General features: G+C 44.4%; 1 protein-coding gene across 1 annotated transcript in view; it reads left to right on the top strand.

The window, feature by feature from the left end:
• The window catches only part of LOC146813402 (olfactory receptor 10J4-like), a 108,945-nt gene that overhangs the window by 39,236 nt on the left and 45,555 nt on the right, over positions 1-24,154 (top strand). Inside the window, exons 2-3 of the mRNA XM_085614757.1 lie at positions 12,304-12,399; positions 20,953-21,000. The gene's annotated coding sequence lies outside the window, so the exon portion shown is untranslated. The remainder of the gene's footprint in view (positions 1-12,303; positions 12,400-20,952; positions 21,001-24,154) is intronic.

Raw genomic sequence — 24,154 nt, 5'->3', positions numbered from 1 at the left:
TCACCGAGAAAGGACGAGCTGCGTCACCTGAAGGACCTGTGGAAGTCTTCCTGGACCATATGATCCCTGGTGCATCTAGATATCTACCTTGATCCAGGAAGAAAGACACTTCATTGCTGAAAGAGACTGTTTGAGCCACTGTACTTGGTGGTTAAAGACTGACTACAAAGGGGGGTAGCCTTTTAGTGATTACTCGTCTCAACGTTAGTGAAGAAACCAACGCCTGCCCAGGACCCTAGGGCACCATCTGTTCTGCTGTTTGCCGATGCGATGAACATGCCTGAGGAGAAGAAATCGAATACTGCAAAAACGTGTAGTAAATGTACACTGTACGTTATTGGACTAACTTTGACTGCTGTCATCATTGGTGTGATAATGTGGGTTGTGGAGGAAGTAGCTCCGGCTAGAAACTTATTGACTGCTACCACTCCTGTCCCCACTTCACTCTTCCCTATCATGAAAAGAAGCATTGAATGTTGTATCTCAATAACATTTTCATACAAATGTTACATCATACTTGTAGGAAGGTGGAATCTGACTACATGGTTGCCCCCATTTTTTCCTGGTGTTTTGATGGTTTTTGACTTAGTTTGGCTGGGAACCTGCTATTCAGGCCCCCAGCCTAACTGCTACCTCTCTAAATTGATTGCATGTATTTTAGGTACACCACAGATTGGATCCTGAGGTACCCTTGTGAGTCCCTAGTATATGGTATACTATGCACCCAGGGCATAGTTACCCCAGAGGCCTACCAGGGGCTGAAGCATGTATTATGCCACCCCTGGGAAGCCCTCCAAAATTACACCATAGGTCTGCTACTGCAGCCTGGGTAAGGTGGTGCATGCACCCCTTACTGAGGTATAGGTTCACTACACCTCCCCTATCACTGCACATACAAACCTATCAGTCACCCCCATGGCAGGCCTTAACTATCCTGAAGGCAGGGTGCTTGGTTATATGTGAGAGGGTACCCAGACATGAGCTGAGCCCCTCTGCATCCTTCGGAATCTCTTCTCCGGGTTTGTCAGTGGTGCAGCCTGACCATATACTCTAAATTGCATTATATCTTAAACGGTTAATGCTAACTTTGGACTGGCTGCACGGAAACATGTCGTGTTTGGTGTCAAACACCTTGGAATCATACCCCCACATCAGTTCTTGATGTGAGGATATGATCCTACCCTTCTAGAGGGAGAGACATGGCAGTACTGGAATACACAATACAAACCTAAAAGAGCCCTGGCATCACAAAATGGATGCTGCAGCCACAGACACAAGTCTGGACTCCTGCTGCTGACCGAAACTCTGGCAGGGGAGGCCTGGACAATAGGTTTCCTGTCATAGGGATGTGTAACCACCTCCCAGACAGGATGATGTGCATTGGGGCTGGGTGGGAGCACTCTCAGAGTGCTTTGAATTCCTGCACTGGGGGCACATTTGGTGTCCCTGTGCATAGTCCAGCTCAAACCGGTTCAGGGGCTTCCAGACCCTGCTCTTGCACCAAACTGGACAAATGAAATGGGTGTAGCCACCCCTCTTTCCAAAGCTTCCCATAGGTGGGTCCCCAGAGCTAGTCCAACCCCTTCCTTATGTATAAGTAAGGAACCTTTGTAACCAGAACTTTAGATATCCCTGGACGAAACTCTGAAGCTGAATCCTAGAACTTTGACGCTCTACTAAAGACTAGAGGACTGAAGAAATCTCCCTTGGGGTCATGGAGTGACTCCACTGCTTAGCAGGCACCAACAAAGCATTTTGCTGGTCTGCATTTCCGAAGCTCCCGCCGCACTCCGAAGTATTTGCAGCCCAGGAAGAGGATTTCCGGACATCTCAGAGGCCGACCCAATTCCCGAGCAAAGCTTAGACCCACAGCCCTCGTGAGTAGCGTGGAACCAGAACTCCTGGTCACCAGGCACTTTTGCAAGTGCATTGACTCGACGTATCTTGAAGTCGTGCTTGGGGTTACTTGTAGCCCCCACCTCGACCAGAGAATCCACTGAAGATTGTCGGCCTAGTCACCCCGAGTGATCCGTGGGCCGCCATTTTGTGTTTCCTCTCGAGGTCCCTTCGCGATCCCTGGTCCATCGACTGGTGGGTCCCTGTGAAGGTAACTTTGATTTTCTTTGGGCTTCTCTGGTTGCTCCAGATGTGCCCTGACTCACAACCAAGTGGTAAGTCCCTCAGACCCGAAGCATCTTTCTCCTTTCTGCGTGGGTTGCTGTTGCCAAGCCTTGTTGTGTCCAATCCGGGCACCGACACTGCAGCACTCGACATCCTTTGTGGGACAGCTTGACTCCAGCTCCTGGTCATCCTCGACACCTTCTGGTCCTCGTGGCTGAAGAGTCAAGCTTCACCTTCTTCACCTGAAACACCCGACATCGGTGGGTATTCGCCAATTGTCTTCCTGGTCACTGGCAAGTGACCCAGACTCTGTCCCTTCTGCTTTCAGGTTCTTCCCATCTTCGATCCAGGCTTGGATCTCTTCGGACACTTCGCATCTTCCCGGCAGCAGCACTTCTTTGCCAGCTCCCATTGAAATCGACGATGCAACCCAACACCATTTGACACCTATGTACCCAGCTTCCCTGGGTGAGGTAGCACAAGTACTCCGGTGCTCCCGTGGGTGTTGACCCTAGAACTTCCTAAGTCCCAAAGGGTTTGGTCCTGACTCATTTCTAAGTGTCCCTAATCTTTAAAAATCTAACCACGACTTTCCCTATAGAAGCTAACGGGAGCTCGCGGCTGTGTTCTCACACTGCACATGGCCCCGTGGGTCCCCTGTGTCACAGCTTGGGTGGTTCCTTGGGGTCCCAGCCATTCTACAGGCTCTAGGCAATGTGTCTAGTTAAGTTGTGGTTCTTATCCCACTATTTTAGCATATGGTTTGGCTCGCCCCTAGGGCCTGACGTGTATTTGTGCTATTTTACTGTCATATTTGAAGTGTAACTTATGTGTTTTGAACTCTAGCCTCATACAGAGACTAGGAGGGTGTGTTCAGAAATAAATACATATATTTTATATATATACCTGGTGTGGTTGTCTTTCATTTAGCCATTCAAGAGATTATAGACTGGTAAAACAAGCTGCTTTACATTCCTTCAAGACTTAGCCTGAAGGCTGCTCTCCATAGCTACCACTAGGATAGCTTTCAATAAAGATTGTCTTTAACCTATCATCAATCAGGGGTTGTTTGGACTGATACAGGGTGCCCACTATAATTAGTGGACAGCACATACCAGGCCAACTTCTCACAATACTCACAATGCTACGAACACTACCAACTACTGGGTATGTGGGATGATGCCAGCCCATCAGAAGAAGGGAGGAACGCCTTTCATTCCCTTGCCATTCTCGCATAATGGCTCCTGAAGAGCCTAGTTTGCACTGTTGTGGGCCTCTAAAATCGCTAATATTACTCTAGCTGATGTAGGAGGACTTAATGTGAAACTCAATAAGGTTTGGTACCCCAATGAGGAAGGGGACCCACAAGACAAAGGAACTGTATGGGAAATGGAGGAGTATCGCAAAGGAAATTCCTCCACACGCTATGTTTTCCTCAACACTCAAACGGCCAAGGCTAACGGGCCTCCTGTTATCGTTGTTATTTGAGCACGAGCACATCTTTGTGTGAGCAGTATTGGCAGTATCCCAGTGGGAAAAAGTGACTGTACTACAGTATTGAATATTACTGGAACGAACAATAGCAGTTTTCTATCCTCACACAACACTTATTTCATTTTCGGAAGTAAAGGCTACTATCATCTACAAAGTGGATGGTCTGTAATATGCTATGTGTCCTTCTTGCTTCCTCCTGTGTTCTTAGCACCTGCATTTTATCATAAAGATCAAAAACTGTTTAATGATATTTCCTTGAACCGATTCAAAAGAACTATAAATAATGATGAAGTGGATCTAACTGACACTGCATTACAGCAATATGTTGACTTGAATTTGGGACTCTTTTTCTTTGTTGGTGCGGCTTTAAATAGCAGGAGAATTATATGCTTGACCCGTGTAGTGGAAGCTGTGACTAATCAGAAGATCTCCAAATTACAAGAATAGTGACTTTGCAAAATAGAAGGGTGCTAGATGTTATTTTAGCTGATCATGGTGGAGCATGTCGCATTATCGGTAGTAGCTGCTGTGTATTTATACCTGATCAAGCCCCTTCTGTTTATGATGCCATTTCCAAAATGCATAAAATAGCCACTGAGATATATCATATTCAGGAACATGGACTTGGACTGGATGGTTCTGGAACATATTTTCTGTATGGGGTCAGAAAATATTATCGGCCTTATTCATAATTATTGCAATTCTCTTCTCTTGTTGCTTATGTATTCATTGTGGGCCAATGCATTGTTCCCTCTGTATTTCCACTTGTACTACTTGTACCATCTAAAACAAATGTCCAAAATGCAAATGCCCGTTTAGCAATAGAACAAGACGTCTGTGATATGATGTTAATTGACGTACATGATATTTATCGTACCCCTTTAAAAGCATAAGAAAATTCCTTAGCTTATGCTAAAAGGGCCGTCTGTGGAAATGTGTAATATTTTACGTTAGCATAAGCAACAGCCATTTTGGCTGTGGCGTCCATTTTGTTAGCTTCGTAATTCTTTCATCCTCTGCTGTGTGGCCTTTTCACTCTGCTTGTGTCATCAACTCTAGTTGACCTCTCCTGACATGGATAAAGCAATGTACGAGCTGTGGAGCGGTTTGTAGCTGCCAGTGCACCTGGTCTTAGATGTTAACTGCTGACCATTTATTGCTGTCGTAAAAGTTTCTGCTCCCCCGCCCAACTTGCTGACCGAGCGGTCATCCTTCTGTCCTTGTTTGCCAATAGCTATTTCTGTGTTTAAACTCTTTGTTTCCATTTCTGTTCACATGCTTACATTGCAACAAAACTGTATAAAATGTTGGTGGTTTGTGAATTCAGTGTGCCTCCTCCTGCAACACTCAAGAGTGTTGTATAGACGTGGTCCCGCTCATGAGTGATTAATAAACTTGTTATTTATTCCGACTCCAGTGCCGATCTCTATTTTGTTGGTCTTCGGACCGTGGGCGAGAGGGTGACCCTGCACCAGTGTGCTCACTTTTAGGCACATTTCCACAGTTTTGCAGGGCTGTATAATGGCCCCTCTTCTGTTTTTATTCCATATTAGGTCCTTAGATCAAGCCCTGGGATTATGTAGCCACGATACCCCCAGAATTGCCTCCCGTCCATTCTCAGTTCTCTTATATGCAGACAACGTGGTTCTAATTTCACAAACAGCAATCTGCCTCCAGACACTTTTACATTGTTTGACCAATTTTATGATCAACCTAAGTCTAAAAGTAGACCACCAGAAATCATTTATTTTAACCTGTGGTCCAAAAAACACCAGATCAAAATTATTTTTAATTGTTGAAACCCCAATGACTAAGGGTTCACATTTTATTCATTTAGGCATCCTGTTGGAAGCTATTTTGTCATGGAGTGGCATGACTAATCAGAGAATACAGAAAATGGGAGTAGTGTGTGGATCTGTTTTTAGGTTCACAAACAAATTAAGGCACAAGCCAATTAAAGAGATGGTCCAGTTATATAAATCCGAGGGGTATATTCTCAAGAATGTGTGATAACCATCGCAAAAGTTACTTACGCAACCTCCAACATCGGAGTCTATTGCGGGAAAATTACACCGTGTTAACGGAGCATTCTCAAAATGGTGGCACCATGCGAAATTCCCCAGATAACGCATCAACTGACCCCATAAAAATCAACGCCACGCCCAAAAAATGCGAAACACAAATGCAAAAAAAGCTGCGATAAGACCAATCGCAGTACAAAAAGCACCTAAAACCGCGACCAGCCTGCAAATCCCACGCGTCTGGAGGGATAATGCAACATCAAAGCAGAGTAAACAAATGGTGAGATGACAACGTGCGAGCACAACCTCACAGGTGTGACACAGAACAAATGACCTCTGTCCAAATCTGATACGCATTTCCCCACATACAGCCTCAATGCACATTGACATGCATCCAGTATGTAACCTGCACCAATGTGGAAACATACATGGCACACACTGTGAAACCTCATCTCCTCTTCACATTGCAGAGGGACAAACAACACCCCCTGCACACCGAAGTGCCATATCCATGAACAAACAAGAATGAGAGCACGGACTAATGTATAGGCAGTGACTCCCCCTTACGTGCATGTCGTTCATGTCATGGGACCTGAGTCACAGGGTGCATCCCTGCATCATTGCGGTACACATCAGAGCACAAAAGAATCCCTGTTGCCACCTGTAGGTCACAAATGACAGCCAAAATGGAATGACCATGGACACATGTGAAACGCCGAAGAGTGGGACACCTTAACTGTGACACACAGAACGGGCACATCGAATAGGTGACACCATAAACAGCCTCAATGCACAGAAGTGACACACCCACGAACCATCACCAATTCCCACAATTGACAGCACAACATGTTGCAACCACACTTGTCTGAGTGAAGTGCCTGTACAGATGGGTGACATGCACGCAGAGAATGTGTATCGCAATGCTTTTATCAGCACATGCAGTGCCTGTGGTAGTCAGCGTACTGTGCCATTACTGCGAAGGACACGCACAATGTGACATCATTCAGAAAAGAAATTGCCAATGATGTAGTCCCAAGGGCTATTCCTGCTGCGGCTGCAGTGGGGTGTGGTCCACCTGCCTTCATCATTATCATCTGGTGCATCTGGCACTGGTATTCATGGAGCTTTGCTGTGTACACATATGTTTTGCAACACACAACATGCAACGATCATCTTGCACACGAGGTCTGGGCTGTACATGAGCTTACCACCTGTGATGTCCAGGCACTTGAAACGTGACTTCAACATGCCAAACGTGTGCTCCACGATGACGCTGGTGCATTTGTGGGCCAAATTGTACTGCCTCTGGGCCTGTGTGTTCGGGGCTCGGAGGGGTGTCAGCGCAGAGTGCATATCCTTGATCACCTGTGACAGTGCAGAGAGACATGAGTCAAGACTACGTACTGCATGATGTGTTGGCAGGCACACTGGTTCATTGGTGTGTGATATGTGTGACTTAGTGATTCCTGTGTGACGTACTGCATGTTGCAACTGAGCTGCATCACAGTGTACTATGTTGCCTTACTGCAGCACCTCCCCCAAGCACATTCACTAGTGTGCTCAGCCAGATTACATCACATGCACCTCTACGGCGCACCATTGACATGCCTATCTGCACATGTCTACAAGCCTGAGTACGACACAGTGATGAAGATGCACTGAATGTGGCCGGCCACGTGTATGTAGGCCCATTGCAGGGACAGTGCTGACACAGATGTGGAGCATCTGCCTGGCTGAAATCGACATGCAGTTGAGGGTACATATTTGGCTCATGCTGCGCTAATGGCGACACACACAACAGTTGGCATGTGTGATGCCTGCCCCCGAGCGGCCATGCCGACCCCCATGTGCCCCTTCAGCCAACCACGCACACTGGTGACATGCCACAGAGCAACTTGGTTGATTGCGTGATGTGTGGCGCAGACACTACAACAGAGACACACGCATCAGCCACATCCTTGGCAAGGCTCACTGAACCACACCCAGAGCCACGTGTGGAGAAGCCAAGCCCCTACGCAGTACTGTCATACGCCTGTCCACTCCCCTCATGCCTACAGGGGGGACATAACTAGCTACATTTCCACGATCTTCCCCACTGGCTGGGGTGACATGGTTGCGTCCACTGTCCACTACACTACCGATACCTGCAGTGTATGTTGACATGGACATGTCTGTGGTCTGTATACTGCAGTCTGTCCAGCACATCCATGCCACAATTGTCATTGTGTACATGCTCATTGATGGGTCACTTGCCTCCTTCGCACATGCCTGATTACCACCTCTCCCCACAATCTTCTATTGTGTGTCAGAGGTGCCATGCCGTTAAAGGCTTGTGTACATGGCTAGCCCAGGTTACCACAGTAAGTTGTGCTGTTGTGTCTGGTAGGTGGGCATGGAGTTTGGCATGTTGTATGTGATTTTGTGACTTGTGCATTGCCAGAGTTGTGAGTTGCATGAATGTGAAGTTGAGGTGTGTCTTGTGTTCAGTTGGTACTTACCAACGAGCTGAGCATTCCCGTAGGTGCTGTCCTGGAAGGGCCGGTTGATGATGGACTGTCGGAAGATTTATGAGTCGTGCACACTGCCTGGGTAGTTGGCGACAATATTGGTGAAGAATCCCCAGTGGTCCACTATTGCCTGCACATTGATGTAATGCATGTGCTTTCTGTTGCGGTAATTGTGTGCGGTTTCGGCAGGGAGCACAAGTAGGACATGTGTGCAGTCAATTGCCCCCAAGACATGCGGGAATGCAGCAATTGGTGTAGAAGCCTTGCTTGGTCTCCAGCTGCCCCTGCGCAGTGTGGGGGAAGTATAGGTACTGGGGTACCAAGCTGATGATGGCATCCAGGACAGGTTTGAGGAACTTTGATAGGACTGGCTGTGAGACCCCTCTGACTCTGGCAATTGTTGGTTGGAATGTCCCAGAGGTCAACAGGTGCAGGTGGGCAATGATGTTCAGGATTCGGAGGATGGTTGCCCTTTTGACCCTGTAGTGGGCAATGACATATTCTGGTGTCATGTCTGTGAGGCTGGTGTGTTTTCTGAAGATCCGCGGTTTGTGTCTGCCCTGCCTCTGTGGGGATCCGGGGGAGTGGTGCGGGGGGTCCGGGGAGTAGTGGTGGGCCTGGGGGTGGTGGCGGACCTGGGGGTGGTGGCGGTGGGTGTTGTGGCCCTGTTGGGGCTCCGAGCTGCATGATGAGTAGCTCCATGGCATCTGTTGTTCTTCAGGTGTGGGTGTGGGCTGGGCTCCCTTTTGTGGTGACGGATGCTGTCCGACTTTGTATCAGGTCAGAGCAGATGTTAATTTCCTGCTGCTAACGCGCCTTATCGCAGGTTTTGTGTTCGTACCGCCAATGTGACTGGTCGTTGAGAATGTTGTGGAGTAGTGTTGTCGCGGCATTTTGCTCGGGAATGCCTACTCGGCATTTTATTAGCGACATTTGCCAGGGTCATCTGTGGTGATGTTTTTTGCGGATGCTATCGCAGGCAAACTGGTGCTATGGGCTGTTTGCACCAGCTTGCGATTGGGGCGATGTATTTATCGTGAGTTTGGCTGCGATGAAGTGCCGTTAACTTGGCGATAGCTCTTTGAGACTATGCCCCCAAATGTCTGGCTGTAGGGACATATGGAGCAGGTGTGTTGGGCCATTGAGGTAATTCAGTTTCCGATTTCATACGTATTCAGCCGCCATTTTGTGCCCCGTCGGCATTTTTTTTGTTGCCCTCACTCAGGCAGCACGGCGAACGAAGTGTTTTTGCCTTTCCCACTGCGACGTGTCAAATAACCTCCTGCCTCTGTTTATGTAACTGGTGTCAGGGTCTGGCCGAGTCCACTAATCCTCGTCTGGTTGACTGATCCCTGTTTCGACTATCTGTTGGTTCGCACCATTCTTTCCTGACTTTATCTTATCTTCGGGCCTTCGCTATTCTCTACTGGTATTCTCTCATTGCACAACTGTCCTTTGAGGCATACAAATGTGTCCTGCCACCTGCAAGTCGAATTGTAGACACTACCACTAATTAACTTGTGGGGAAGGGTGACAAACAGAGTTGAAAGAGAGGCTTATTTGGGTTACTTAATATCTTTTTTTCAAACTTTTCTCATTGGTTAAGCATGTATACATTGGGAGCGTTATTTGTGAGTCTGTGTGCTATAAAAGATTGTGCGCCACAAAGTAAAGTGGCAGTCTCCTAAGAACATACTGAGCGTACTTCTGGGACAACTGTGCTTAGCTGCAGCTAATAAACTTGATCTTCTACGCCTAACGGAGTGTCCCATGTCTCTGTTCCACAAAGCAGGTGAACTCGGAGATTAAGGCGTGCCCTGCGCCGCCAGGCCCATAAGGCCCTGGTTCTTCAACATGAAGCACCAACTATAATGCAGGTCTTTAAAAACAAGTTCCTCTGCTGGATATTGGCCACTCCTAAATCGACACAAAGTTTTATTTCCCACAGCGAATTGGGCATTGGCTATTCGGCAGATCAAGTTTAAATGCCCCCCTTTAAATCTGGGTTAAAAATGTGTGTACCCCAGAAGCAGGTTTTTCGAGAAACATTCTGAGTGATTGCTTGAATTTGGACAACAGATACTCTACCCATTGCCTGGCCTATGTCAGGGAAACCTTTCATGGCATGGGCGTGGTTAACTTTTTTGAATTTCCAGATCGTTTTGGACCCCAAACTGAGGCTATAGTTAAGGAAAAATTCCTAATGCTGAACGAGGAGGTTAGAATAGCATGATCAAGTCATTTAACCTCAGTTCTTAACTAATTGTCAATTTTCACAATGCCTGGGATGGAGAAGTATCTAATGTGGTTGGAAAGGGAAATGGCCATAACCACACAGACTGAACCAAGCATGTCGTAACAATGCAAGTGTTACAAAGCTCACCTTTACCATTCATATGCCTTTACCACACATATTCCTTTATCATGTATGCCTTTACATCGATTTCTGTTGTAAAGGCAATAAAGGGATATGCATGGTAAAGGCTGTCAGTGCTCCAGGCTCGGAGGAATGGGCGGGGGGAGGTGTTGGAAAGGGACTTCTTGCCCGGATGAGTTTGGGAGGAATGGGAAGAATTGAGTTGTGTCTTGGTGAGTAGTTTTCTGTTTTGGGGTTTTAGGGCTCAGCATGGGGGGCTGGGTAGTTTTTAGGGCTGGGGGCTGGTTTTAGAGCTCAGGGCGTGGGCTGTGATGCTTTTAGGACAGGGATTGGGGTAATTTTTTACAGCTGGGGACCAGTTTTAGGTCTCAGGGTGGGGGGTTGGGGTGTTTTAGTGGTTGGGGTTGGGGTCATTTTCAGGGCTGAGTTTTAGGGCTCAGGGAGGGGAGCTGGGGTGTAACCTTTACCACGTATATGTTTCTACCAATCATGCCTTTACAATGAAGTTCGGGTAAAGGCATGCGTGGTAAAAGCATATGTTGTAAAGATGCAGTTGTAGTAAAGACCACATTGTTAAGGCATGCACAGTTATTGCATGGGTTGTTCCATCATGCAACCAGGTGGAAAAACCAGAACGTAGGTTTTACCTCACAAGACTCAGGTTACATTCAGTTCACTATTTGGTTGCTTTCCCCAGTTCTGGCTTTTGGTTTGAATCTTTTCAAGACTGCCCATGTAATGATACCTTACCTCAAACAACAGTGTACTTTATGATTCTTGCACTTTATAGAGCAACTTGAGAGCATGCTTCTTATGACTAATTTCGAAGCACAAGCACTTTACATCTCACCAACAAGGGCTGATCTGTTTAAAATGTTTAAATCCACCTACACTTTGTATCTCTGTTCTTAAATATATTTTGTCTGCAATAAAATTGAGAAGGAGGTACGCTTTATAAGAATATTTTTTTTAGCTTCTGATGAGATTGTTAACTGAATTTAAACAAATGTTAGCCCTTTTGGGCGCCTATAAAGCAATGTTTATGTCATTTGCTAAATGGATAAATGTTTCTTTTTTACTTTAACTTTGATCTGGTTACTAAATTCTAACTCTCAAAATCAAAACTAATCAATTACAACATTTGCTATTTGTGCCTGCATAGTCTCAGTGTTATGCCATAAAGCCTTACTGTTATAATTTATATTTGCACTTTAAATTTAAACTTGTGCGAATTGATGTGTGATTTTGTTTCTAATTTTGAACCTGAAAAACTATGTGATGTAAAAAACAATTATGGTCATTGTTATGACGGAATAAAGACTATCAAATTAGAATTGATTATACACTGTCCAGATCACACAAGCTTTGTTTTACAAATAATTCTCAAGCCCTAAGTAACCCTAAGTGCTGTACCGAACTTTACAATACCCTAGTGTGGGGTGGATTACAAGTGGAAGGTATACATGCATCTTCAGGACCAGGAATGCGTGCCTGGAGGCAATTTGAGAATCCACATACAAAAGTGAAGAACATATTAAACCACCGGTGTGCTGTTCAATGGAGGAGAGCTGGTATATGATGGAACAGAGTTGCAAACAATCAACTATAGAGAGTTGCATATTGACTGATTGCCACAAGATATATTACATGTTATATTAGGAATGGTGAACTGGAAGGCAACAGGTTGATTCCAGTTGTAGAAACTGGCAGAGTGAACATGTCCAATATCCAATGTCTTTGTTTCTCTCTCTGTCTTTCTCTTTTCCCATTCCCCTTTTCCTAGGTTTACTACTGGCAAGCATAAATATCGTCTACATGGTTGTCAGTGGGTTCATGGAGAAGCGGATATTGGCATTGTTACTTTGATCGGCATTACCAGGTTAGTACAGCCCTGCAAATGAGACTCCAGCAGATACCACTGTGCTGCATCAGAGACTAACTTTCTCATCTTGCTAATCAGACATCTTAATCTGATTTACTATAGAACATCTCACTTTGACTTCCAAGGAAGAAGTTTATTTCACTCATCTAAGTAGGAGACACAATATAGTACACCCACACATGCTGAGGTACATTTGAACAGGCATGTTTCTGGACATCAGCATTTGACATTTCAGAGAAATGGATGCATTAGACTTTCAAGGACTGCTTCAAGAATATGCTGTAGATGATCATACTAGCTAAAAACTCCAAAGTCAAATCTCAATTTCTAAGATTCATTTAGTTTAGTTGTAGTTATCGTCCTTGCCTAGTATACAAGACCAATATGTTGTTTTGAATTATTGGAAAATATTCCAAAATCCTTCATAAGACCTTTTATGTTTTCAGGTGGTAAAAAGCAAACCTACTCAACAAAACAGTGATGATAAGTATGTTTGAATAAGCAAACAATGACCTCTTGTGTTGTTATTATGTATGTTTTTATTACTTTCCATCTAACAGAGAGACATTTTGAACAGCTCCTTGAGAGACTTCTCTCCACAACCACTTAAGAAGGTTTTTTGCCTTCCTCTTAGGGCAGGTAGATATTACAAGTTTAGAAACTAAAGCAACTAGAGATATTGAAAACTTTGAGTGTGTGTTGATCCAAGATTTAGGGTTTGATCTTCCACGAACATCTTGCCCATCAGCGATTCAGTGCTAAATTTGCTACCACAGCATGCCATGGAAAGAACTGATTACCACCACGGAGCACTCCAGAGACTCCCATGGCTGAAAGAGGATTTCTCTCTCTTTATTCATATTTCATCCAAGCCTGCTAGGCTCTTTGCTGTTATTTCAACAGCAGCTGATCTGAGTTGGAATGTGTCATTGTATACCAAGTTGCCTCTCCAGAACTACAGCTCAGGACACGCCACCAGGTTAGTGTGTGTGCTGTGCATTGCCCTGCCAGTTACGTACTCTAGACAAGACCATCCATAGGTAAAGCAGTCTTTGTCTTGCCAGGGCAAGTCCCCCCAGATGGGAACACAAATAGCTCCAGGTTAGTTTCAGCCTTTTGGACCTCACAAGGGAGATGCAGCTTACGCCCAATATCCCAGTGAGAACGGGACCCATGTCTGGGTAACCCTGCATTTAAGACTTCTTACTTGGAAAAAAAAAGTGATTTAAAAAAAGCATTTCACTTGTAGAAGCTGAAATAAGAAATAATAAATGATTCCACACATACGACTCTCTATCAGCACATGAGATAGCAAAGTTTATTGGAGACCGACAAACAGTAGATTAACGTGCAGCACGGAGACATCAGCAAAGTCACTGAATGTCCGAAGAGGTGATGTGTCTGACAGCTTTTATAGGCCCAAACCGCAGAGGATGTAGCATCATAACATATGTAGCACAAATCAAGCATAGTTCATTTGACCAATTAGTAAGGGCCTAAATAGTTATATACCATTTAAGGTCCGAAACATACGGTTGCCGACCACGTGACCCAAGTGGGCAGCTTCTGGGATTTTCCACTGTAATGTAAGATATAAGTGTGGTGCTTTTCCAGTTAATAATTGCAACATAATAGTAACAACCAAAAACATATTGAGAAATGGGATATGCTGAAATGTACGTGCCTAAGCGAGCATCTTCCCTTGCCATGTATCTCGTTTTCGAGCAAGCCTTGCATTACTAAAGCTGTCTCTCTGAAGCTAAGAAAAGTGCAAGCACCTCGTGCACTGTTTATTATGTCAGGGCCTAGAAGCTTACTGCATTTGGTATCATACAGAAAATGGCTTCTACATTGCCCCATCTGATACCAAATCACTATCTCCTAACCCCTCACCTCCATCTCCTCTCCTTAATCATCATCATTGGTATGGTGTCCATGAGGTCCATGCCATTTGTTATGGGGCATACAACGTGCACAGCAGGACACAAAGGCTGTGCAGCATGCTGGGCAAACCTGGATCATCACGCAGAGTGTAATTAATACCGTGATTATTACAAAAATCACTTCCAATATCCATGATCCCCAGCTTGCTAACCATACCATTAAGTCTTCCCACATGCTCCCTGTATGTATGCCGTGTGCTTCGTCCCTAATATCTGTAATCTTGTGTGTTGCATCATCTTTATTGCGGCTGTTTTCAGGTATATACGAACAGCATACCTGCTTGATAACGTGGCAAACTCCTCCCTCTTTGGCCAGAATGATGTCTGACGCAACTCTGTTTTGCATCACTACGGCCCACATGGCTTCGAGTTCTTCCGTAACATTTTCCATCCCTGCTGCTGTTGAGTCAGCTAAGTCCTCAATCATCCTTGCTAACTGATGTATTCTCTGTGTGGTGTAGGTAACTCCTGCACCAGGGACCATCATCCCAAGACCTGTCATCACGTTGTCTGCCCATCCTGGCGTCCTCCTAACTCTCCTTGGCTGTTGGCCTTGGTGCGTAATCTGTACTATGTCGGAAAAATGTGTCATTTGTGGTATGATGCAGGCAAGATAACAGCTGCCGCACCATCCTGGTGGCAGGTAGAAGTATGCCCACTGGCCGCATACAAAGAATAGTCCCTTGTATCCTACTAGTCCAGGTGAGGATCTTTGATTATTGTTCCTGAACCGGGATAGCCTTGTTATGTGTGTGCAGTTACCAATGAAAATTTGTTCCACATTCGTTTCCTCCTTAATTTCCTTTATTTTGTTTATCCTGTCTTCACAATCTAATAGTCCCTTGTTCCCTTGCACCAATTTTTCTATAGTGCACCCAAATGAAATGCAATCTTTCCATGCATCTTTCTGCAGTAACTGTTGTATTGAGAAGCTTTTTCCCTCCTGCTGCAATTTAGGTATTCTTTTGGGCAGTACCACCTTGTTATTCTGAATACAGGAAGGTGCAGAAGGATGTTGTTCTACTTTAAATCTGGGTATCTTCAACTCTCCTTCTTTCTTCATCCCCAAGTTGTTCCACTCTGCCCTTCCTTTCCATCCTTCATTTCTAGAAGTCTTATCAAATGTGTCTAACATTTCCTTATCCCTTCTTGCTTGTTGCATATTCATGCATGGCGTTCTCTTTCTCTCAGGTGCTTCCCCACCCTGGTTGGTTGCATTTCTGCTACTCGCTGGTTGTGCAACTGACACCGACATGTTATGTTGGTTGAGGAGCAATTCTCACATTAATATGCATCCCACATATTTGGAAACCGCCAGCACATTGTAGCTCATGCTGTTCTCTGTGCCTGTTGGAAAGTGTGTGCAAACATAACATCCAGATATGTTCATTATGCGCACATATATTTTTAGCATTCCAACATATTGGTTTCAATTATATTCGTCCCACAGTTTCCTTTCCCCTCCTTCTTTGATGTCAACCCTCCCCAAAGTGTCTTCATTTTCAAACTTTATTTGTCTTTCATCATTAGTTACATTTTGGTCTACCTCATCCCCCTGCCGACCATTGAGGAACGGTATTTCAAAGTCTTTTGCTAATATTATTAACAGTGCAGTCACTATTATCCCTAGGACTGGTGTCAATATCGCTCCTATCACTGATGGCCATTTTCTGTCCGGTCTTTTCGTTCCTGGCATTGTTCCTTACTTTTCACTTGTTCAGTTACTGTCTCTGATAAGACCAGATCCTATGTCTTCTATTGCATAAATCACACAATGTCAAGGCGTATGTCTGCAATATCTTGTGCCGTTGTTTGCAGTCCAAAAGTGGGGAAGGAAATGTCTTGCAAGATCAGGTCCCTCAACCCACTCAATAGCGGAGGATTTGGCACAGTCAGTTCCAGCACACTATATAGTCTATTCCAGGACACAACAGCCTTAAATGAATTATTAGTTGTGACTCTTCTACTCTCACTTGTATAGACCTAAGCCTTCCAGATCTGGCATTTGTCGTAAATGTGGCCTATTTAGGTGTTGGCATACCCTTAACCAAGCGTTCAATTTATTTCTTTGATTTGAAAACATGAAAGACTGGATGAATTTTGGTAGTGTTAGGAAGAGATAGTTGATAAGTGACTAGATTTATGACTTTCTCAATTGGATAAGGACCCATAAAACAAGGCTGAAATTTATGGGGACCTTTAAGTCTGAGATTTTCTGTACTCAACCAGACTAAGTCTCCTACATGAAGCTCAGGTTCTTTTTTACGTTTTCGGTCCGCGAAGTGTTTGTAACGATCCTTCGCAATCAACAGATTCTGGGTTACTGAGTGATGGATCTTAGTTAACTGTCGGGCGATATCTTGAACAGCAGGGACATTAACTTCATCAAAATTAGCATGAGAATTGGGATATCTGCCTGAGTTTATAAAGAAAGGGGAGTGGCCAGTGGATACATTTATAGCATTATTGTGAGCACACTCCGCAGTCCATAAATGGGCAGGCCAGTCACCCACCTCGTCTAACAAATAAAATCTGAGGTGTTGTTCTAAGTCTTGGTTAATGAGTTCAGTTTGACCATCAGTTTCCAGGTAAAAACTGGTGGAATACCGATGGTCAATATTAAGGCCCTTGATGTAAGCCTTCCAAAATCGTGATAGAAACTGGGAGCCCCTGTCTGAAATGAGAACCCTAGGGATTCCATGAAGGCGGATAACATGTTCATTGAAAAGTTGCGACAATTGTTTAGCAGTGGGTGTACCTTTGAAGGGTATATAATGTTCCATCTTATTAAAGGTGTCGACAACCACAAGCATGGTATCATACCCATGGGAAGAAGGTAGATCAACAATCAAATCTAAGGAGACAGTGTGCCAAGGGGGAGTAGGCATGGGTTGTAGGAGACCTTTAGGAGCTTGCCTGTTCGATTTTCCCCGTGCACAAATCTCACAGCCTAACACATATTGACGGACGTCTCTGCACTTATATGGCCACCAGAAACAGCGTTTGAGTAATTCTTCAGTTTTCACAATACCTTTGTGCCCGGCCAGAGGGTTGTCGTGACATTCCTGCATCGCCTTCTGCTGTAGCTCCTTGGTGGGTAAATATAAGGTGGTGCCGAAATAGGGGAGGCCATTGCGAATTAAATGTTGTGGATCTTTCGTGGCCCAGATCTCCATTTCAAGGTTGGACATCAAATTCCGAACGTGATGTTCAAAAGGTTCTAAGGAAATAGTTCCAATGAATTTTCCATCAGGTATGATTTGCTGATTTTCAATAGCTGAAGTTTGATTTTCTGCATCGAGTCTTGAGAGGACGTCAGCCTTTCCGTTTTTTGATCCAGGACGAAAGGTGATGACAAAGTCAAAGTCTGCAAAGTAAAGAGACCAATGCAGCTGACGTGGTGTGAGAGTTCGAGCAGATTGCAAACATTTGAGGTTGCGGTGATCCGTAAACACTGTTACCGTGTGTTTTGCCTCCATTAAATAATGTCTCCAATCTTTGAAGGCATCCTTGATTGCCAGGAGTTCTTTTTCTGTAATAGTGTAGTTGCATTCCGCAGGATTAAGTTTGCGGGACCGATATGCCACTGGGTGTAACTGTCCTGTGTCCTTGTGCCTCTGAGAAAGTATCCCTCCGATGGCTAGTCTGTCTCCAGATAAAAAGGCTCAGAGGGATCTGCATGTAGCAACTCTGGTGCTGTGGTGAAACTGTCCTTCATCAACTGGAAAGCCTCTTCTGCTTCTCTGGACCAGTGGAATGGAACTCCCTTCTTCAGAAGAAGAGTCAGCGGAAGTATCTTATTGGAGAATCCATTAATGAATCGTCTGTAAAAATTAGAGAATCCGATAAAGCTTTGAACCTCCTTGATACAGGTAGGAGATTTCCAATCTGTTATCGCCTTCACTTTTTGTTCTTCCATTCGAACTCCTGCAGGCGATAACATAAAACCTAAGAATTCTACGGTATCTGTGTTGAAAAGGCATTTTTCCAATTTAACGTACAGAGAGTTCTCTCATAGACGTTGCAAAACAGCTCTAACCTGGTCGTGGTGTTCTTCAACCGTGTTGGAATAAATCAGGATGTCAACTATGTAGACTATAGCACATCAGTCAATGAATTCACTTAAGACATCATTGATAAAGTACTGGAAGGCCGCTGGTGCGTTACAGAGACCATATGGCATCACAAGATACTCATAAAGGCCAAATTTGGTCCTGAACGCAGTCTTCCACTCGTCGCCTTCCCGAAGTCTAATCAAGTGGTACGCTCCTCGTTGGTCTAGACGTGTGCATATCTTTGCTTCCTTCACTTGATCAATTAGTACTGTTAATTGCTCTAAAGTCAATACAAGTTCTGAGATCTCCGTCTTTTTTCGGCATGAAAAAAAGTGGGGAAGAGACAGGGGACTGCGACGGTCGAATAAATCTGTTCTCCAGATTCTTAGTTAGGTATTCCTTCAAATGAATGTTTTCCTTCTCCGTTAAGGCGTAAACCCTGCTGCATGGTAGATTAGCCCCTGGTTCTAAATCGATTTTGCAGTCATAGGGCCTGTGGGGGGGTAACGTCTCGGCTTTAATCTCATCAAAGACATCAGCAAGGTCTTGGTATTCTTCTGGTATCGTAGTAGTTTGGATCACATATACCGAACTTCCACCTTCACACAGCTGGGTGGCTGCGCAGGTCACAAAAAAATGTGTTTGATCATTGAAACAATTTTTGGTGCAGTAGTTTGAATTTAATTGAATAATTCGGGCTCCCCAATCAATTAACGGGTTGTGCTCAATTAGCCATGGTAAACCTAGAATCATTTGAATTTGGGGGGCGTCTATTAAATTAAATTGCAATTTCTCTTGGTGTCCCTCGACAGTAGTCATGTGTACCAATTCTGTATGGCTGGTTATGGGCCCTGAAGTTAATTCTGTACCATCCACCGCTCTGACCTTCTCACTTTTCTCCTTCTTGACAGCTTGTAAACCAATCAGGTTAGCAAATTTGTGGTCGCAGGAATTACCAGTTGCCCCTGAATCCACCATGACGGTTATTCCTGTCATAACCATACCTCTAAACCTTAATGTCACAGTCATAACCAAATGGGGAGAGGAGGCTTGTAGTGTATTTGCCAATTGGTGATTTGTTGGAGTCGTTTTTCCATTTGCATCCACAGGTCCAACTCCGCTTACCTGTGGTGCCTCTAGTTTTCCTTCTCCTTTGCGGGCAGCTTTGGTCTCCTTAAACAGTTCTTGACAAAATGTTCACTACCTCCACAATATAGGCACAGTTTGTTCAGCCTTCTCTTTTCTTTTTCTTCTTTAGAGAGTGGACCTCTGACTACACCAATTTGCATGGGTTCAATTCCCGAAGAACTCTCTACTGTCCATGTGGATTCTGTTTTGACACGTTCAACACGAGGAACACTTGGTCTAAACTCCTTCCGCCGTTCTCCTTTCCGCTCACTTTGCCAATAATCAATCTCTAAGGTTAAATCCACTAAGGCAGAGATATCGGTGGGGCGATTAGGAATTTAAGATAGAGCGTCCTTCAGTTCCTCTCGCAATCCTCTGTAGAATACTGCTGCTCTTTTATCCTCGGGCCAGTTGGTCTCGACCGCTAGTTTATGAAATTGGGCTAGGTAAGACACGAGTTCTAGGTTTCCTTGCTTTAACTCCAACAGTTCGTTGTCTGAAGCTTGAGATGCTGTTCTCCTATCAAAAATTCAGAGAAATTCCTTCTTGAAGTCATCTAAACTGTACAAAATTGGGTCATCCTTGGTTACTAATGGCGTGGACCATGAGGCGGCATCCCCACTAAGGTAGGACAAGATAAACGCCACTCAGGATTGAGCATCGGGGAAGATCGTTAGGCGGCACATAAAATGCAGAGAGCATTGGGTCAAAAAAAATTGCGCTTTCCGGGGGCCTCCATTAAATCGCTCTGGAGGGGCAAGAGGAATTACTGGGGAGAATGAGTGGATTACTTGTGTGGGGGCAAAGGATAAAGTGCTGATGATAGGACTCTGGGTTTCAAAGGATGTGGTGCTTGGCCTAGATCCCAAAACTGGTGTTCCCGTTTTAAAGGTAATTATCTCCTGTCTTAGTATTTTATTTTCCTCTCTAACTGCCCCAAGTCCCTTTGTGTATTACTCAAAATCTTGCCCAAATTTTTTAAATCAAGTCCTTCTGCCATTCTGCTCGGGTTCTTGTACCAACGTGGGCACTTCACTCTGTCAGGATCTAAATACTTATTGCTATCTGAACCACACAGGAGCAGAATGACGCTAGATCCCAATACCCTTCTCAGAACCAACCCTGCTAGGTCTTTTAGTATTCCATTGCAGGTAAGTTCTAAGGGGGGAAAAGGGGTTGGGACAGAGAAGAGACTGCTCCAATATTCTGCCTGTTCAGCTACGTCTTCTTCTTACCGGACTGCAACATTAACATGTAAAAACCTTTATTTAGTGTGCCTTTTAACTTACTGATTTTTCTATGGTGTATATACAACTTATTTTACCAGAAAGTTTACTGAAGCTTACTTCTCTTCTGCTTCTCATGTATTGTTTGCTTGGTATATGAGAAGTCTTCACTCAAATCTCTTTTCTTTTCGTTCTCAGGTACAATCTGCACTTGATCCTGCTATTCCTTAATGTAAGAAAGATAAGGTAAGTATTTATTCCTGTATTCCTAATTTACGTATTATTTGGGTTTCTCTTTCTTTCTATTAATTCACCGTTAAGAGACTGGAGTGGGCCTTGAAGTGGGGTTTCTGAAGTAGGATGACTGGTTTTCTGTCTTTAATTAGTTTTTAAACAATGCTTCAGAACTTAGGTTAAATGTTAAAAGGAAGCTTTCCTTTTATTCAGGCCTTCAGTTTTAATGTTTGCTGGAAGCACAATTTACTCTGCCCTGGGTTTTAATGTTTGCTGAAGAGTTAATTTATTCTGGACATAGAACATTACTGGAGTTCTTAACTGGGCCTTCACTTATTTATCTTCAAACCTAACACTGGCATGAGAGAGAAATATGTCAGGCTTTTGACCCTGACTTTCACCTTTTAATTAATTCTGTTAAGAGTGAACAGCCTGCTTTTGACCCTGACTTTCACCTTTTAATTAATTCTCTGTAGAGTGAGCAAGTTTCAGTCAAAGAAGACACAGTGTGTGAAAGGTCATGTCTGGGTCTGACAGATTCTGGAACAGCTGAATAGAAAGCAATTACTGGAAGGTAGTTCCAGTTTTTCCAACAAAGGAAAATATATTCTGACTTTATTTCCTTTTTAAATAGAAATTTACCTCTGACACAATAACCTTTTCTCACAGAATGTTTTAATTTAGCCAAATAGTTTAACACTAACCTGATTAGTGAGGGAATGTAGTGTGACGAAGCTAACCCCGATTTTATCGCAACTACCCTAACTGACTTCCACGACGCTGCGGAAAACAGGTGCTCTTCCAATTATTTCTTCAATGAAGTACACAGTGGAATGTTGAAGCACACTTCACCAGGTGTTCTGAAGCCTAAAAGACTAGACTGCTAACAGCAGTGTGCTGTTGCAGTATGTGCATGTTGGCAGTCATCTTGGAGTTCCATCGGTGCAAACAAGCACTCCAGCTTGAGGGATGAACTGACATTTGATAATTTAGTAAGGGGGAGATGGTAGCCAGCGTTGCGTTAAAAGGAGGAACCCTCCCGTGAATCCTGACAGTGTAGCGCTGTCAGAGGGTCTGTGTACTGTAACTATGTGCAGTGTTATTACACTAATCCCAGAAGAGTAACAGTGGAAATAGGGACAATATTATTGTTATGTCAATGAACCTCAGGAACAGGACGCAAAGGGGAGGGATTATGCAATACTAGGCGAATCTTAAGAAGTCAGCCAGTCTGTTCATAATAAATGGACGATGATAGAAAGGACATTTGATATGGTGGCAGTAAATATTGGAAGGGAGCTTATTATATTGTCGGATAGTTAGCAGTGTCAAATGTCAGTCATGTAGCGTTGCAATACCCAAAGAAGAAATTATGTCTTACAGATACTAACAATACTCTACAACCCTAAATATACTTTGCCACAATATATGAGAGGCATATAACAATACAACAATAGAAAAATGCAAGGAACCCAACAATAACAGACAACAGGACAACTGATACTCCCTCCTCTCTGTGCCTAGGAAACTCCCTAGGCACAGCTGGAGACCACCTCTGGCGTCCAGTAGGAAGCAGCACCCCACTGGGTCCCCGGGTCCAGCGGCGCTGAGGTGAGTCAGCTGGACTCAGACCTGAGCTCATGGACCCTAAGAACTGGCGCCCTGAGAAACCGTTGCAACCACAGAGGAGCGGCCCAACTGGCCACAGCCTCCACGACATCGTTCCAGCACAAGTAGGATGTGCAATGACAGGGGTGCAATCACCGCCACCACCTGAACCTGGGGAGCAAAACTGCCACAGCTCTAAAACGAGGGGCTACCTGCTGCAACCCAACCTGGAGTATACAACACCCCCAAACAAGACTTACCGGCATCTGTTGAGTCTGGCAAAGCGTACCAATCTCTGCTCCAGTCAATGGGGAGTAGCAGCGAAGGTCCTCCACCCCCATCGGCCGGGGACTCTCTGCTAGCAAGACAAGGGGTGCAGTAGGTCGCCCTCCTCGGTACGCCGTCAGCTAGGTGCTGCCTGGCACCAGGGAGTCACTGCATGCAGGGAACTCGCAGAAGGACGCCGTGGTGTTGAGGGTATCCGGACCAGGAACTAAATGGTAGAGCAAAATTGCACATGTAAAGAATTCTGGCAGAGATCAGCAGCAATGTTAGAGGTCAAGAGCCACGCACGGAACCAGAGGAGAAAGCCTGTTTGCACCCGTTAACGAGTGCAGACGTTAGGCAGGAGCACAGTCTTCATCCGAATGATGACAGACCGAGAAATAAATTATGAGAGCCACGAAAAGGGCACAGAAGACAGTGATAAGTGCAGCTGCAATTATAGCCATTGGTATGTCCCACAAGCCGTGGAAACATACCATATATACATCGCCAGGGCACAAGAAAAATACTCCTGGCATGAGAGAAGGAAAAATACTGACAGGGTGAGAGCCTGTATGTAACTGTGCACTGTTCACAAAGTGTCTAGTCTGACACTATATCATTTTTGAAATCATATTGTACTTTTAATTTGCAAAAAAACAACCATCACATTATCTGAAACATTTCGCGTTTAGATGCAAGACAACAAAAATGTGTATACGATTTGTTTCAAAAAACAATTCATTCAGTATTTACATGAAGAACGCAGTCTCATACAGAGATAATGTATAACATACTGACAATCACATGTTACAAACGTATAATAATGTATCAAAAATTCATAACAACAGAAGTGTTAATGCCCAATGCATTTCGGAACCAGCCGGTTCCTTCGTCAGGGGACAATCTGAAAAATATAAGATAAACCATTTTCTAATGAGTAAAATGTATTTCGGCTCAATCTCTACTGATCTAATGATGTGCAAACGTCACTCTGTAAGTTACCTGTTTGTATGTTCAGTTTGATATGCTCTGAAAAAAACAACAATGTGCTGATGTAAGCAACAGCTAAGACAGAGGAATGTACGTGAATAATGGCGGTGAGTGGCTGAGAGACTCACGCTTACCTGAGATAATGGGAACTCGTGTCTCTGAAAAGATAGAATACCGGGCTGTGTTGAGCAAGTGTAAAAACGTAAACTTAGAAATATGAGGCTTACGTGAACTCATGTGAAGTAAGGTTCAACAGAATAGAAATCTTACCTCAAAAAGGAGGTACGTGAAATGCTGGGGA

The sequence above is a fragment of the Triturus cristatus genome, chromosome 7 (genome assembly GCF_964204655.1).
Source record: "Triturus cristatus chromosome 7, aTriCri1.1, whole genome shotgun sequence".
NCBI lineage: Eukaryota > Metazoa > Chordata > Amphibia > Caudata > Salamandridae > Triturus > Triturus cristatus.
This window is presented reverse-complemented; position numbering and strand designations above follow the sequence as displayed.